The 15,000-nt window shown below is 36.9% G+C and overlaps 1 protein-coding gene across 48 annotated transcripts in view; it reads right to left on the bottom strand.

Annotated features, from left to right (window-relative positions):
* The window catches only part of FAM135A (family with sequence similarity 135 member A), a 123,270-nt gene extending 108,506 nt beyond the window's left edge, over window positions 1-14,764 (bottom strand). For 13 of the 48 annotated variants that reach the window (XM_071218537.1, XM_071218539.1, XM_023585881.3 and 10 more), the window contains exons 1-3: window positions 14,290-14,704; window positions 12,653-12,741; window positions 68-154 (exon numbers count right to left, since the gene is read on the bottom strand). The gene's annotated coding sequence lies outside the window, so the exon portion shown is untranslated. Of the gene's footprint in view, window positions 1-67; window positions 155-12,652; window positions 12,759-14,116 lie in introns of all 48 variants that reach the window. The other 35 variants (XM_004482925.5, XM_058306958.2, XM_071218536.1 and 32 more) reach the window with 17 other exon arrangements.
* Window positions 14,765-15,000: the final 236 nt, after the last annotated feature.

Here is a 15,000-nt window from a genome sequence, read left to right as displayed (position 1 = left end):
GTTCTTCACAGAAATTTTACAAATATTCTAATCTATTACTCATTAAATAGAAAACAAATGATCTTACCTCTGCTGATCAAAACTTCATTTTAACATTAAATAACCAATTTTGTACTTCCAGTTACTGATTCTTGTTAAAAATGTATTGTTCCTCCTAGGAGAAAGAAACAGTAACATGTCAAGTAAAATAGTAGACATGAAAAGTCCATTTTAAAGAAAACTATGCTTCATTAGAAACTAAATATTTTCAATTTATCTATTAATAAAGTATCTATATTCTCTATATGGTATAGGATTAAGTTTGAGATGTGTTTTCACTCACAGTCTCATGGATATTGCTATTAACTATTATATTTTTGTTAAGAATTCACTAATAATATACTTCAAAGTACCATAATAAATAGAAGAGTACTAAATTCAATGGTGTAGAAAACAATCTTCATGAATACCCAAAACATTATAAACTGATAATTTTTAAGATGTAGAACTCAACATTTTAAAATGACTCCCTGAGTAGGTAATTTCTGAAACACACACACCTACGCTTTGGAGTTTTTCTTACACTTCAATATTGCTTAATGTTTTAAGTATCTTTTGCCCTTGGAATAATTATTTTAGGTACTAAAAACATTAAAATAAAGACCATGTTCACTCTTCTGATTTATTTCTTCTCTCCATAAAGATATAGTTAATTCTATAACTGCTATTTTAAATCTTAATAATCACATAAAAAGTTTTTATACCAACCCTTCATGAGGAGATCAAAACAATATTAGCTTTATATAAGATGTTGCCATTTCATGCAAATAACATCTAATACAGGTTCTGCTGTGTGTGGGGTTTAGAAAATGCTCCAGTTGTGATTCTGAGTCAAGTTTGATCAAATCTCTATATCTTAACTTCCTCAGATATAAAATATGTATTTATATGCAGATCTGAGGGAAGTACTGCATATCTCTCAAAGAACCTGGACTAATGCAACAAGAGGATGGGACCCTTAGGTTTGTCTCTCTTGGGGAAGGGAGGTAGGGGCGTATAACTGGTAGGAAGAAGGGTACACATGGATAGTTGGGTGACAGGAACACTGTCTCACACCCAGTGGTCACTTAATTTAATATTTAACTAATGATTAATGAATTAATATTGTATTCTATAAATATTAACCATTTTCCCCCTATTTAAACCCAAATCAACCTGGAGACGAACTCTTACACTCATATATTAAAAATTGAAACATGCACGAATGAACTTTTGGTTCATTCTTTTACCAGTATAAGTTCAAGACCTGATAGCAGTTCCTCTTCCACCCTTCCTCTTGTATTCTGCTATGCTTTTTGTTCTATTGCTGCTGTTTAGTTCCTTAAATCCATCCTTTTTAAACGCATATTCCCAAAGAAGAAATTATATAATACAATTTCATCCCCACCTATCCCCCCTGCACCCCAAAACAGAAAAGAACCATTATTTGATTCATATATATTGGTTATGGGAAAAAAATTCCAAGAAGCAACTAAAGGAAAAGAAGAGGAAGGAAAGGAGAAAGGAAAGAAAAATTTAGAGGGCACACAGAGTCAAAGGGGATCTGTCTGATTCTCTTTTCATAAACTTCTTTCCCATCTAAAAGGAGTAACCATTACTTAGTAGCAGTCAATCCTTTCTGGTCCAGCAATATCAGAGGCTTCTAATTTTTCAAGAGGAAGATGGAAAACTTTTTTTTTTGAGTGACATCTCCTGAATTTAAGATCCTGCCAATTAATTGAAAACAAAAACAAATTTGTGTAATTCAAGCCAAATTTATCCAGAGGACTAATTCAGTCTGTGTGGTAACAGTTTGCAATCACTGACTTACACAAGGTCTTTGAACTACTGGGATGAATCTCATACCACTCAATTCATCAAGCAAAGGATCTTTTATGAACCAGCAAATTTTTGGCCTCTTCTACCTCAAGAACTAAAGAAGTTGCAAAAAGGGCTTCTTTTCTTTTACTTAGAGAATGCATGGGAGACCATTCATTGCAAGGAATTGTCTGCACCCACTAGAAGCCACCAAGTTTCATGGCCCTCCAGTACACTCCACTTTCTGCCACTTTAACTTGAGCCTTTGTAGCTATCAGAATCAGCTGACTTACCTGAGACTGAGTCGAGTTACACAGTTCTCTCAGCCCTGGCAAAGCAGCTACACAGAATAATTTTGAAAGGCTGCTCAAGTAGGGCTTTGACCTGAACCATTTCCTCAGTCACTTAGAATCTAAATGTGTAAACTATAAACCATTCATTACAAAGAAGCCAGAGGGGGACCCCAAATGGCAAATGACTCTGATACTAAATGAGAAAGTTATGCTAACAGGCCCTTAGAGAAAAAATTCCTCTGCCAATCAAACCTGGTAAGGAGAATGACCTGATAGCTATTTTGTAAAGTCTCAGGAAAAGCTAGCTTACTCCCAAAGAAACAAAGTCAGCAATTAATCTGATAGACATTCTTGCCTCTCTAGACCTGCTCTGTCTAACACAACAGCCACTAGCCACATGTGGCTACTGAACAACTGAAATGTGAGTAGTGTGACTGAGGAAATGAATTTTAAATTTCATTTAATTTTGAAGCAATGTAAAATATTTTTCCATTAAGTGATTTTTATTGTTTTGATAGACATTTAGTTAAAAAAAAACAATTTATTGAAGTATATCATTCATACATGGGCATACATAAAATGATAAGTATATAGTAAAAGTTGTGAACTTACAAAACAAACATGCGTTTTGTAACCTGCATTACTGTGAAATAACCTGCATTACTGTGAAATATTTGTAACAATGAAAGAGCATCATCAAAGTATTACTACTAACTATAGTCCATATCTTTTATATTTTCCCCCAACCGACCCTATTTATATTTTTTTGTTCATAAACCATATAATTTACCTAAAGTGTACAATCAATGGCATCTGATATAATTAGAGTTGTCCATTCATCACATCAATATTAGAACATTTTCATTATTTAAAAAAAATCCCCAAACAACAAAAATCAAACCACTATCATATACATATGTTAGTACTACTAATTAAAAACCCTATGGTTTGTTTTCATCATTTTTATTTATTTCCAAACAACTTTTTACACATTCTGCATAGGCTAAACCTCAGCTTTCCATTCTCTAACCATGTTCCATTCTCTGGTGACTTATAATCTAGCTATTAACTTCATGACTTTAATCATTATATTTTGTTCATAATAGCAAAATTGTACAATATTTGTCCTTTTTTGTCTGGCTTGCTTCCATCAACATAATGTCCTCCAGGTTCATCCATGTTGTCATATGCTTCATGGATAATTTTTAATTATTTTATTGTTTTGACAGGACTACACTTACTTTAACTGCTTAAAATATGGTATATAAATTGACATATACCCTAAATACGTACTGGATCAAAGACTTAGTAGAAAAAAGAAAGTTAATATCTCTTTAGTATGTTTTTATATTGATCACATCTTAAAATAATAACACTGGGGTATACTGAGTTAAATAAAATACATTATTCAAATTAGTTCCATCTGTTCCTTCTTAACTTATTAGGAATTAAGTAGCAAACAGCTATTAGAAAATTTTAAATTACAAAGGTTTCACATTATATTTCTATTGGACAGCATATTCGAGGAATATTGACACATGCTACTAACTGCTAGAGTATATAGTACTACCACAGAAGGAGTAAAAGGTGCATGGGAAACATGCATAGATTCTAAGCCTACAGGGATGTCTACTCCCATCATATCAGTTGAGAGATACCTATATCCACAAAGGGAGTCCCAGCCATGGATATTTTGGAAAATGTGGGAGATGCCCATGCACCATTCACAATGACCTAAAAGAGTAGTTAGGCACTGTGAACTCTATCTGAATTCATGAGAGTTTCAGAATCTAAAAGAGGATGTGGAGACATCTGAAACTAAGAGTTTCAGCTTAGAGGTTCTCAAGATGGACTAGAAACCACAGGGGTGACCAGATCCTCTCACAGAAATCAAAGAACTAGTAATCTTGACTCTTGATCTATGGACCCAAAACAGATGCTCTGAGAACGTTCTTCCTTCTAAGGCAATGTGTAAAGGAGATTGGAGATTCCAGACACTCCCTTATCAACCCAAGGAATAAAAGGGCCACTTCCATAAACTATGGAGCCAACAGTCTCAGCTTCTAAATTCTACTTCTACTTTGGCAGCCATGGGACAAATGTGTTCAGATCCTAGAACAAGACAGTGTGAATAATGACGTTGCAGCTTATGTAGAAATTAAATATTAAAGACATCATATGAGGCAAAAATTGCCTATGGGCCAAACTACTCTTAAAAATCCCTTAGAAAGGGATTTTTGCAATTGGTATATCATTTTGCAATTGATTTACTTTTTTCCTCCAGCTTTAGGGAAAAATTCACTGTTTCTCCAACTGGACACCAGATGTGATGGTTTGAAGCTCTATGTACCCCAGAAAAGTATGTTCTTAAAGTTAATCCATTCTTGTTGGTGTGGACCTATTGTAAGTAAGATCTTATGGTGAGCAGGATCTCAAGTTAAGATGTAACCCACCTCATTCAGGGTAGGTCTTAATCCTCTCACTGGAGTTCTTTATAAGAGAATGAAATTTAGACAAAGAGAAAAAGCCATAGAAGCAAGAAGCTGAAAGCAATGAAACCTAGAAGAGAAAGGAGAGAACAGTAGACGCTACCATGTGCCTTGCCATGTGACAGAGGAGTCCAAGATCATTGGCAGCTGGTTTTCCAGAAGAAAGCATCACCTGACGATACCTTGATTTGGACATTTTTGTCAGCTTTGAAACTGTAAGCCTGTAAGCTAATAAATTCCCCCTGTTAAAAGCTAACCCATTTTATGATGTCTCCTTGGGGCAGCTTTAGAAAACCAGAACACAAGATAATGTAGTACACTTCCATTAAGGGGCCATACTGTACAAAAAATATACACACCTATAAATATTTACACTCAATATAGTGAGAAGCTCACAGTATGAAGACATACGGGAACTGTTTACAAATGAAGAAATAGCAGATTCACTTTCAACCAGATGAGGGGCTCACAGGATGAAAGATACGTGGAAACTGAGACTGACATTTGCGACTGGGACCAAATGAGGGAAGAGCACCAACCTGTATAGGCAAAACCAACTATGTTAAATAGGAACAAGATTGGAACAGATAAATCCTCTAGATCTAAAAGGAGGTTAGCTCCATCGATTTAATACTATCTAATCTAATTTGGGGCCCATTTTCTTGGGACTTCTCCAAACAAAGCAGCAGGTAACTCAAAATAGGGGTACTTAAAGCCTTCAGAAAGCTCACAATGTTGTGTTTTAGTTTGTTGAAAGTTGCTGGGAGCAATACACTAGAAATGGGTTGGCTTTTATAATGGGTATTTATTAGATTAAAAGCTTACATTTTTGAGGTTGTGAAAATGTCCAAATCAAGGCATCAACAGAGATGCTGTCTCACCAAAGATCAGCTGCTAGCAATCCTGGACTCCTTCCACATGACAAGGCACATGAAGGCATCTACTTCTCTCCCATGTCTTGTCGTCTCAGATTCTGGCTGCTCCATCTGTGGCTTCCTCTCTCCCAAGTTCCTCTCTGAGCTACCTGATTCTGTTTCTCTGACTCTGTGGCTTTTTCTTTGTGTAGTTGTGCTTTCAGTCCTCTGGTTATAAAGGATTCCAGCAAGAGAACCAAGACCCACCTTGGGTCACATCTTGCTTAAGTAATCCAAGGAAAGACCAACTTGTGAATCCAATCCAATCAAAGGGTCCCACACCCACAGGAATGGATTAACTTCAAGAACATGATCTTTTCTGGGATCCACAAAAAGCTCCAACTGACAACCCTGTAAGTAATAAAAGACTCTGTAACAACCATGTTCTGTAGCAGACAGAGAAGAATAAGCAAATGGGCTTCTTGAGGGCAGATGTCCTCAGTTGCCAACTTTTCCAAGTCCCATTTATCTAGGGCACAGTAGAACATCGATCTGTATAAGGCTCAGGTCCTTCAAGATTCTAAGCTAGTTTGGCCATGTCAGGAAATACAGCAGTAAATGGAGAACTATCAGCCAGTGACAATCTTGATTAGTCTTAAATCCATAAAACCGCTATCTGGTATAAATTTTGGCAACCTGATTTGGTTCGGTTTGCATTGACTGTTGGGTCTGAATATCTGTGTTATTGTGTTGTTTATTTGGTTAGTGAAGGCACTGACACCCTTTACAGCTTTGTAAATTCTCTCTAGCAGGAACTAAACACGCTCAGTCACTGGCTTATATTCTGCTCTAAAATGGACAAGCCATCTGTCACTTGCCTGTCTCTGAAGATCATTACCATGTAGAGCAATAGCTTTTAACCATCTTTCTGCCTTCACAATCACATGTATCACACACTGTCATCAATAAATTTTAAAAAGTGATGTAGGCCAGGCAAAGGAGAAGATGACAGCATTAGAAACAATCAGAGAGAAGAGTTAGACCTGGGACATTCCAGACCAAGACTTTTAAACCTAAATATGCTCAAAGAACTAAAGGAAAACATGGACAAAGAAATAAAGGAAATCAGGAAAATGATAGAGGAACACAAAGATAAAATCAATAGGGAGTTGGAAATTATGAAAAGGAATCAGATAGAACTTATGACCACAGAAACAGAACTTAGAAATTCCCCAGAGGGGTTCAACAGTAGATTGGAATTGGCATAAGAAGAATCAGTGAACCTCAAGATAAGGTAACTGAAATCATTCAGTTTGAGGAGCAAAAGGAGGAAAGAACAAAGAGATGTGGACAGAGCCTGAGGAACCTGTGAGACACCATCAAGAGTCCCAATATACACATTGTGGGAGTCCCACAAGGAAAAGAAAGAAAGATGCAGAAAGCATATATAAGAAATAACAGCTGAAAACATTCCCCAATTTAAAAAAGAAATGAACATATACATCTAAGATGCTCAACAATCTCCAAATAGGATAAACCCAAACGGATCCACAGAATGTCAAATCAAACTGTTATAATCAAACTGTCAAATGCGAAAGATAAGAAGTGAATTCTGAAAGTCACAAGAGAGAAATACATCACATACAACTGAGCCCCAATATGGAAGTAAGAAGGCAGTAGGAAGACATATTTAAAGTGCTGAAAGAAAAAAAAAAACTGCCAACCAAGAATTCTATATCCAGCAAAACTGTCTTAAAAAAGTGAGGAAGGAATTAAGACATTCTCAGATAAATAAAAGCTGAGGCAGTTTGTGACAATGAGACCAGCCCTAAAAGAAATACTAAAGGGAGTTCTGTGGGTTGAAAGGAAAGGACACTAGACAATTGAATGAAGTCACATGAAGAATAAGGATCTCTGGTAAAGATTATGACATGGGTAGATATAAATACCGTAATTGTAACTCCACTCTACTCCCTACAGGATTAAAAAGGCAAATGCATAAAAATGTAATGAGTCAATAATTTTGGATTCATAATGTATTTAATATAAATATGGAATTTTTTTTGTGACAAGAACTACATAAAAGTAGGTGGATAGAGGGTAAAGGAACATAGTTTATATATGCTATTGAAGTTGGTAAGTTGGTATCAAAGCAAATAAGACTGTTACAGATGTAGGATGTTAAACGTAAGCTTCATGGTAACCACAAAGAAAATAGGAGAGAATGTGCAACCTTATAAAGACAGAAAATAGAGCGTAGGTTACCAGGGAAAGGGGATATAGGAAGTTAAGGCAAAATGAGTATAGGGTTTCTGTTTGGGGTGAAGGGAAAATGATAGTAATGGATGGTGAAGGTTGCTGCAACATTGTGAATGTCACTAATCCATTGAATTGTATGCTTGGGAGTGATTGGGGCAGGAAGATTTATGTTGTATATATGTACTCACAATTAAAAAAAAGAAACTAAAGTGATAATGACAATTAAATGCGATACATGATACTGGATGGGATCTAAGAATTGAGGAGAAAAGTCTCAAAGGAACATTATTGGAACATAAGAAACACCAGAACACAGAATATAAGGTTTATATCAACATTAAATTTCTTGAACCTGGTAACTGTATCTAAGGTAATTACGTAAGTGAATATCCTTGCTCAAAGGAAATGTAGGTGCAAGTATTATGTGTTCAAAGAGTATGATGTATGGAGTCTACCCTCAAAATGTTCAGAAAATAGATAAATAGATGATAAATAAACTGATATGTTAAAGGAGAAAAAATGTTTCTAAAATTGGTGGATCTGGGTATTTGAAGGTATGGAGTATGTTCAAGTTCTCTGTATGAGGTTTATAGTGTTTCTGAAACTGTCCTGTAAGTTTGAAATTATTTCAAAATAAAAAGTTAATTAAAAAGTGATGCACAGTGAAGCTACACTTTCAGAATGATTACAATAGAGGGAACACGTAAAGTAAGGAAAATCACTGGTCTAAAAACTTTCGCTGCCGCTCCTCGCTCATGTAAATTAATTCCTGGGGTCAGCCATATGCCATACTGCATGAATTATAGAAATATTTAGGAGGAGAATAAAATACGAATTCTCTTTTTGTTGGGGAGTTTGGTGAAATGAGATTGCCGAAAAGAAAGATAATGAGAACAGCTTGATAGAGAAACTGTGTTTTAAAAATCTATTACAATTCATTCATATATTTGCTTAGGATTGATTTCTTAGTTACAATCCTCTTTGTAATTTCTTAGTTATTCTTTAAAACCTAGTTCAAGTAATATTTAATACACAGTGTTTTTACTATCAACAGCTCAATTCTTGGTAATTTCTGTATCATTATATTTTGGTATTTTGAATATAACCTATGTATCAAATATATATTATCAGATACCATTTTTGAACTGATAAACTATAATAAAACCAGAAATAGAAGAAAGAAAAAAAAAGCTATTATATTTCCCTGTTGGTACAAAATTTAGACCAAATACTGATACCAAATATAAACATCCAAAACTTTTTGGAACACTGATTCTTGCCCCTTGCATAGCTTTAATTAAGTGGTTTCATTCATTTAATCCTCACAATCTAAAAGAGCTATTATTATTCCATTTTACATGTGAAGAAACTAAGGAGCAAACATTTTCATAATATATTCAAGGTTGCACAGAAGATGATGGAAAAAGGACAAAAAAAGATGCCTGACTCTGAGAACTGTATAATTCTAAAGCTCACACCTGAATTGCTATAGGAGATGGATTTAATGATAACCAAAGCATGAGATAAACATGCCCCTACCAAAAGAAAAACTGAAATCAGAATGCAATATTAAAGAAAAATTACACTTGATAAAAAAAACCATATTCAATTTAACATTATCCTCTAATTATGAAATCCTCAAATTTCTTACCCATATGCCCCTATATACAAAATCAAACTTTTTTTTTTTTTCAGGAGGTACCAGGGATTGAACCTGGGACCTCATACATGTGAAGAAGGCACTCAACGACTAAGCTACACTTGCTTCCCATTTTTAAATTTTTAAATTTTATTTTTCAATTTCTTTAAAATTAGGTTTAAACAGCTGCCATCTAATAAAAGGCAAATGCATTATTTCTAAACTTAGAAGTGACACAAACTAAGACATAAGCACTCAGAATAGAGCTGATTTTGGACATGTGTTAATATGATACAAAACCCAAAGGAAAAAACAACTTCTAAACATAATATAAGCAGGAACCTTTGTGATTTTGTAGACTATTTGCATGGTTGATTTGCTACATGAAAATTAAATTAAAAAAAAGAGAAAAAGAGCTTCTATTGCTCAATATATGACAGTTAATGAAAGCTATCTCTGATATTACATGGATACTAGGAAATTGGATTTGAATTTTCTAAATGCAGTTTAGAAATGCACAATCTTTTCAGGGAAACATTTATTCCATAAAGCAAACCTGCCAGTAATGTAATACAGAATGTCTTTGAATATGTCATGCTATTACATACTTTAAATACTCTAGAACAACCAGAATTACCAAAAACTAGGTACTACTTTTAGAACGAAGTGGAATTCAGAAAGAACCATAGACAACAGCTGCTACATAGCTCTGGGACCTGCCGAGCACCGTTTAAAATGTTTTTTCTTATAGGTTATCTCAATAAAGCACAAAACTCAGAACGAGAACACAAAGCATTAGAATATTTTTCAAAAAGAGGATTGTAACTAAGAAATAATATTTTATTTGATAGTCCATGCTTTCTTTAGTCTAACAATGCTATCAAACAGACCTGGAGTCAAATGTAGAATCTAAGCCTCAGTTCTCAAATAGAAATATTATTTATAATTTCTAGCTTAAAAATTAATGCTTAAAACAGTAACATATACAAAGCACTAAGTATGGCACTTGGCATACAATACTCAATAAACAGCTGGCATTATGACTTTATCTCACTCAAGGAAATATCTATTAAAAAAAATTCAACTCAACTAAATAGACTATTATTATAAGTTTCAGTTGCATGGCTTGAAAAAAGATGAAGGTGCTTTTAAAATCCCAGGTTCTCAATTTCAGAAGACAAAAGTGATGACAAAGAACATAGCCTTCCAAGGTCTTAAGTTATGACTGCCAATAAGCCCTGATCTTGAGGTGTAGACATTTACGGTTAACTGTATTTCCAACAGAAGTCTATGAATTACTGGCAACTTGAAGACATCAAAGAACAGGTATCACTGATACCACTGCACTAAAAACAATCATGAATAAAGTAAATACATTCTATAAGGCAATACCAAGGGGCTTTCAATGAAGGAGTATTTCTAGCTCAGACTAAATTAAGAACTGCTATAAAAGAGTATTTCTCAGAACTTAATATTCCAGAACACTATCAATTATCAACTTCTATACTGTCAACATAATTTAGGAACACTTTCCATATTCTGGAAAGTCTAAAAGACACCTAACTCCATAAGAGGAAACATGCTATAAATTTCTCACAATGCCTAGTTGAGAGAGAGTTTATAAAGTTTGTTTCATCAAAATAAGAACCACCTAAGCGTTCTTGTACACACAAGTACGGGACATTTTTTAAGGTGAGATATGCCTAACACCTTTACAGTCCTATTAAGAAAAAAATAGGCTTTTTTTAGTTTAGCATATTAATAATAACTACCTATCTGTTAAAAACTACCAATTTAAAATAAAATGGTGAAACACTCTAGATTTGCTTCACTTTATTCCTTCTGAAAAAATGTAGGTTTCCCTAACAACTTGTGCTTTGTAACTTCATTGAAAAACCACTAAGACCATTGAATATGCTTTCTTCTTTATCACCATTCTCCTTATTCCTATTAATTTCTAAACCTTTTCCTTACAACTAACTCAAGAAAAAACACACTGCACACTTCAAATCCATATACTCTTGGGGCAATGTGACTCAAGCGATTGAGAGCCCACCTCCCACACGGGAGGCTCCAGGTTTGGTTCCCGCGCCTCCAGAAGAAATAAAAACAAATAACAAGCAAAACAAACTAAAAACCAACTCATTGAAGCTGATGTGGCTCAGTGGTTGAGCCAGGCTTCCCACATACAAAGGCCGGGGTTCAATCTTGGGCCCCCAATACCTCAAAAAAACCCAAAACAAACCATATACTCCCATCTCAATCCATTTATTTAAATACACACTCACACATACAAGTACATATCATAAAATTTAAAGCAAACCCTGCCCTTTCTATTATCCCCTAAACAACTCCCCACCCTTAAGGGTCTGTATCTACAGTAAATAAAGCTAAAACTTAAGACAACAGACATTATGGAGGAAACCAAAAAATATGTCTCTCATATCTCTTTACAGTGTCAACTCTTGGCAAACAAAGGATATATTTGTTCCACACAATGAATGCTGCAGTCTGTTTTACTGTACATGAAAATTGACTAATTTAATCTAGTCCACAGTCACCAGCATTCTAATAAGATTTTTCCCAGATATCTGAAATTTTTTTAAAAAAAGTAACTTTCAGTTTATTCTAGGGTTTAAGCAAGTAAGAGTATATTAAGTACTTACAGCAATTTTTGACTGTGGTGGCACAAAGCATGTTTAAATAATTAGGACTTACTTTGCCACTGTGAGATTACTGGGTGGCCACCCTTACTACCTGTATTTTATAGGTGGAGACACTAAATTATAGAGATTAAGTGGCTTCTACAAAGTAACATCATAGGTCATAATAAAAGTTCACATCTTCTGGATTCTAGTCCTGTGTCTGCAGTCCACGATGAAACCTTATTTTAAGTTCTAAGAGTACAGAACTAACTCACTTAAAAAAAAAAGGTCAACAAGAATTAGTACACATTTACTTTTTTTAAAATGAAGATTTACCTAAAAAAACAAACAAAACCTGCCAATAAAGGGAGGGCAACCTTCCTTAAGAAGCAGCAGTTATCTCAATTTGCATTGCATTTGAAAAATCACTTTGAAAAAAAAAAAACAACCTAAAACCTGAGGAGTACATCACTCTCTATCACACACAATGATTGCTTTTTCTTCTAAGAGGTGCGGTTTAATGACATCAGATTCTAATTTGTATCTCCTACTTTTACCACTGATAGGACTTAGAATAAGGGACTACACTTTTTTGCTTTTTTGTTGTAAAATAGAAAGAGAAAAACTTAATTCTTACTTGACTTAGATAACATGAGGAAGAAATTACTGTGTGTGGACTGCCCTGAGATTCCACAACGAAATACATAATCCAGCTGATCTTCAGCCCTAGAACAAAAGGCAAACTTCACTGAGAGTAATTGCTTTAGTAGATGCCTTCAAAATAAAAGACTATACCATTATTTATAGAGAATTTTTATTTAAGCCAAATCTTCACCACAATTAAATAGGGGGGGAAAACCATAAAAACTGTTTTAAAAGTTCTATAATCCAATTCAAAAATTGAATAACTCTGTTCTCACATTTTTCTTCAGTAAGCACATTAATTCTATTCTTAAGTTAAAGAAATCGTATGCCTTTATTTAAAAGAACCGAGACCCTCAAGAAAAGCAGGAAAAATAATGCAATCAATAGCAAATGCATAAAATATCTAATTAAATTAACAATGCGTTTTATAAAAAAATTTGTTCAATTTTATTTAAGATCGGTTCTTGGACAACTATATTTACTGGAGACCAATAAATTTTCCAAATTCTAAGTGTATATTTGAAAGCCAGTCTTTCAACAAATCTTAATTGGTCACAGTTTCAAGACTGAACTCAAGGTTGTTTCTCTTGGCATATCAAGTAAATATTACTCTTAAAAATTAAAGCTTCATTCAGTAAGTGTAACACGTTTATTGCCACTGTCACTCTTATGAAGATATTTCCAGCCTGTAAAGAAAGGAAGATGAGATTTTAATAAAATTTTAAGTTGAAGTACGACTATTGAGTGCGTACTTAGAAAGCAGAAGAGAGATTAGGAGGGCATGTTAGAAAGAACTCTGTAGGGATTTAATAAAAAAGTAGAACTAATTGAACTTAAGAGGCTCAACCTGTACAAACAGAAAAACGAGTTTTAGAGAGAGTGCGAAAAAAAACAAGACTAAAGACGATAAATGGGACCAGGATGGAAAAGGACGGGAAGAGAGGAGGCCATTAGACCGAAAGCAATCAAATAGGGTACCAAGAGAGAACTGAGGGTTAAGGGAGTGCGGGCCTTTGACGGGAAGGTGGGACAGAAAACTCCAGCGCAAGGCAGTTATAAAGCAAAACTGTCCTTAACTAACAAAAGACAGGACGAAGGTGAAGTTCCGAGAGGAGGAAAATGAGAAGAAAAAAGAGCCACGGAAGAAATTACGGCGGCAATGGAGTAAGAAACCTGGTCGAGGAGGATAAGGAACACTTGGGAAGAGCCAGACTGGAGATGCACGGTGAGGGAAGAGATCAGCGGGGAGTAAAAGCACACGCTGCCTGCCCCAGAGGGACCACCGGGCGTGAAGGCACGTGAGAGGCGTGGGATGAAAATGCAGAACCGGGTAAAGGCGGGAGAGAGCCGCGAGGATGGAGCAGGGGGCGAAGGGCAGGCGAAGACTGTCGAGCAGGAGGCGTGAGGCTCAGGGAGACGCCGCCAAGGGACGCCCTGCGTCGCCGTCCCCACCGACCTTCAGCGGGCCCGGGAGCCGGCGTGGACTGGGAGCAGCCGGGTGAGGCACCGCAGCGGGCGAGACGCGAGCGAGGAGAAGGCCGCTCTTCGCCGGGCCGGTGGGCAGAGGCGACGGAGGGAGGGGTCGTGGATGTCGGCAGCCGGGAGAGAAGAGGATAGTCAGGGGCTTACCTCTCGCCCGGCCCCGCCTCTTCCACCGCCTGTCGCGGGGAGGAGCTCGTTGTCCTGCTTGGAAGAAGACGGCCCTACCCAGGTCAGCACCATCCCTCCCCGGGGCCCCTCACATCGCCATCGCTGCAACCGCAACCACCGCAGCCGAAGACTCGGTTCGTCTCCGCGGCTCGGCGACTGGCCCAGCGCGGCCACCGAGCATGCGCAGTCGCCCCAGTCCCGCGGGAGCCACGGCCGATGGGCTCTACCTGCGATCAACAGGTTCCCGGCCGCGCGGCCCCGCCCCTGGTGTTTCTCAACTCCCCCTCCTGCCTCTTCCCTCCCCTCTCTGAGCTTAGGCCCCGCCCCTTCCAGGTCCCAGGCCCCGCCCCGACCCTCAGGAGCTCGGGCCGCCGCTCCAACTCCAGCGCCAACTGAGATTTCGAGAGATTTGTCCACCCTACCCTGCTCCCGCTTCCAAGTTCCCGCGAGAACGGGAGGTTCGCGTCAATAAAAGGAGCAGGGCAAACTAGAGGGGTGAAGCCGTGTGTTTAAGGGAGGGACCGTGGCTTCGGTGGCCGTTAATTATGAGGAGTACGGAATCGGAAGAGGGCAAAAACGGAGTGTTAACGTTTACACTGTTACTCTCACGTTGTACTTTTTTCTTCTCTTTCTGCAGTCCTGTCTGCGGTCCTGGGTAGAGAGCCTGGTCCCTGCGCTTCACTTGCGCGG

The sequence above is a fragment of the Dasypus novemcinctus genome, chromosome 11 (assembly GCF_030445035.2).
Source record: "Dasypus novemcinctus isolate mDasNov1 chromosome 11, mDasNov1.1.hap2, whole genome shotgun sequence".
Lineage (NCBI taxonomy): Eukaryota > Metazoa > Chordata > Mammalia > Cingulata > Dasypodidae > Dasypus > Dasypus novemcinctus.
Note: the sequence above shows the minus strand (reverse complement) of the source record. Positions and strands in the feature narration are given on the sequence as shown.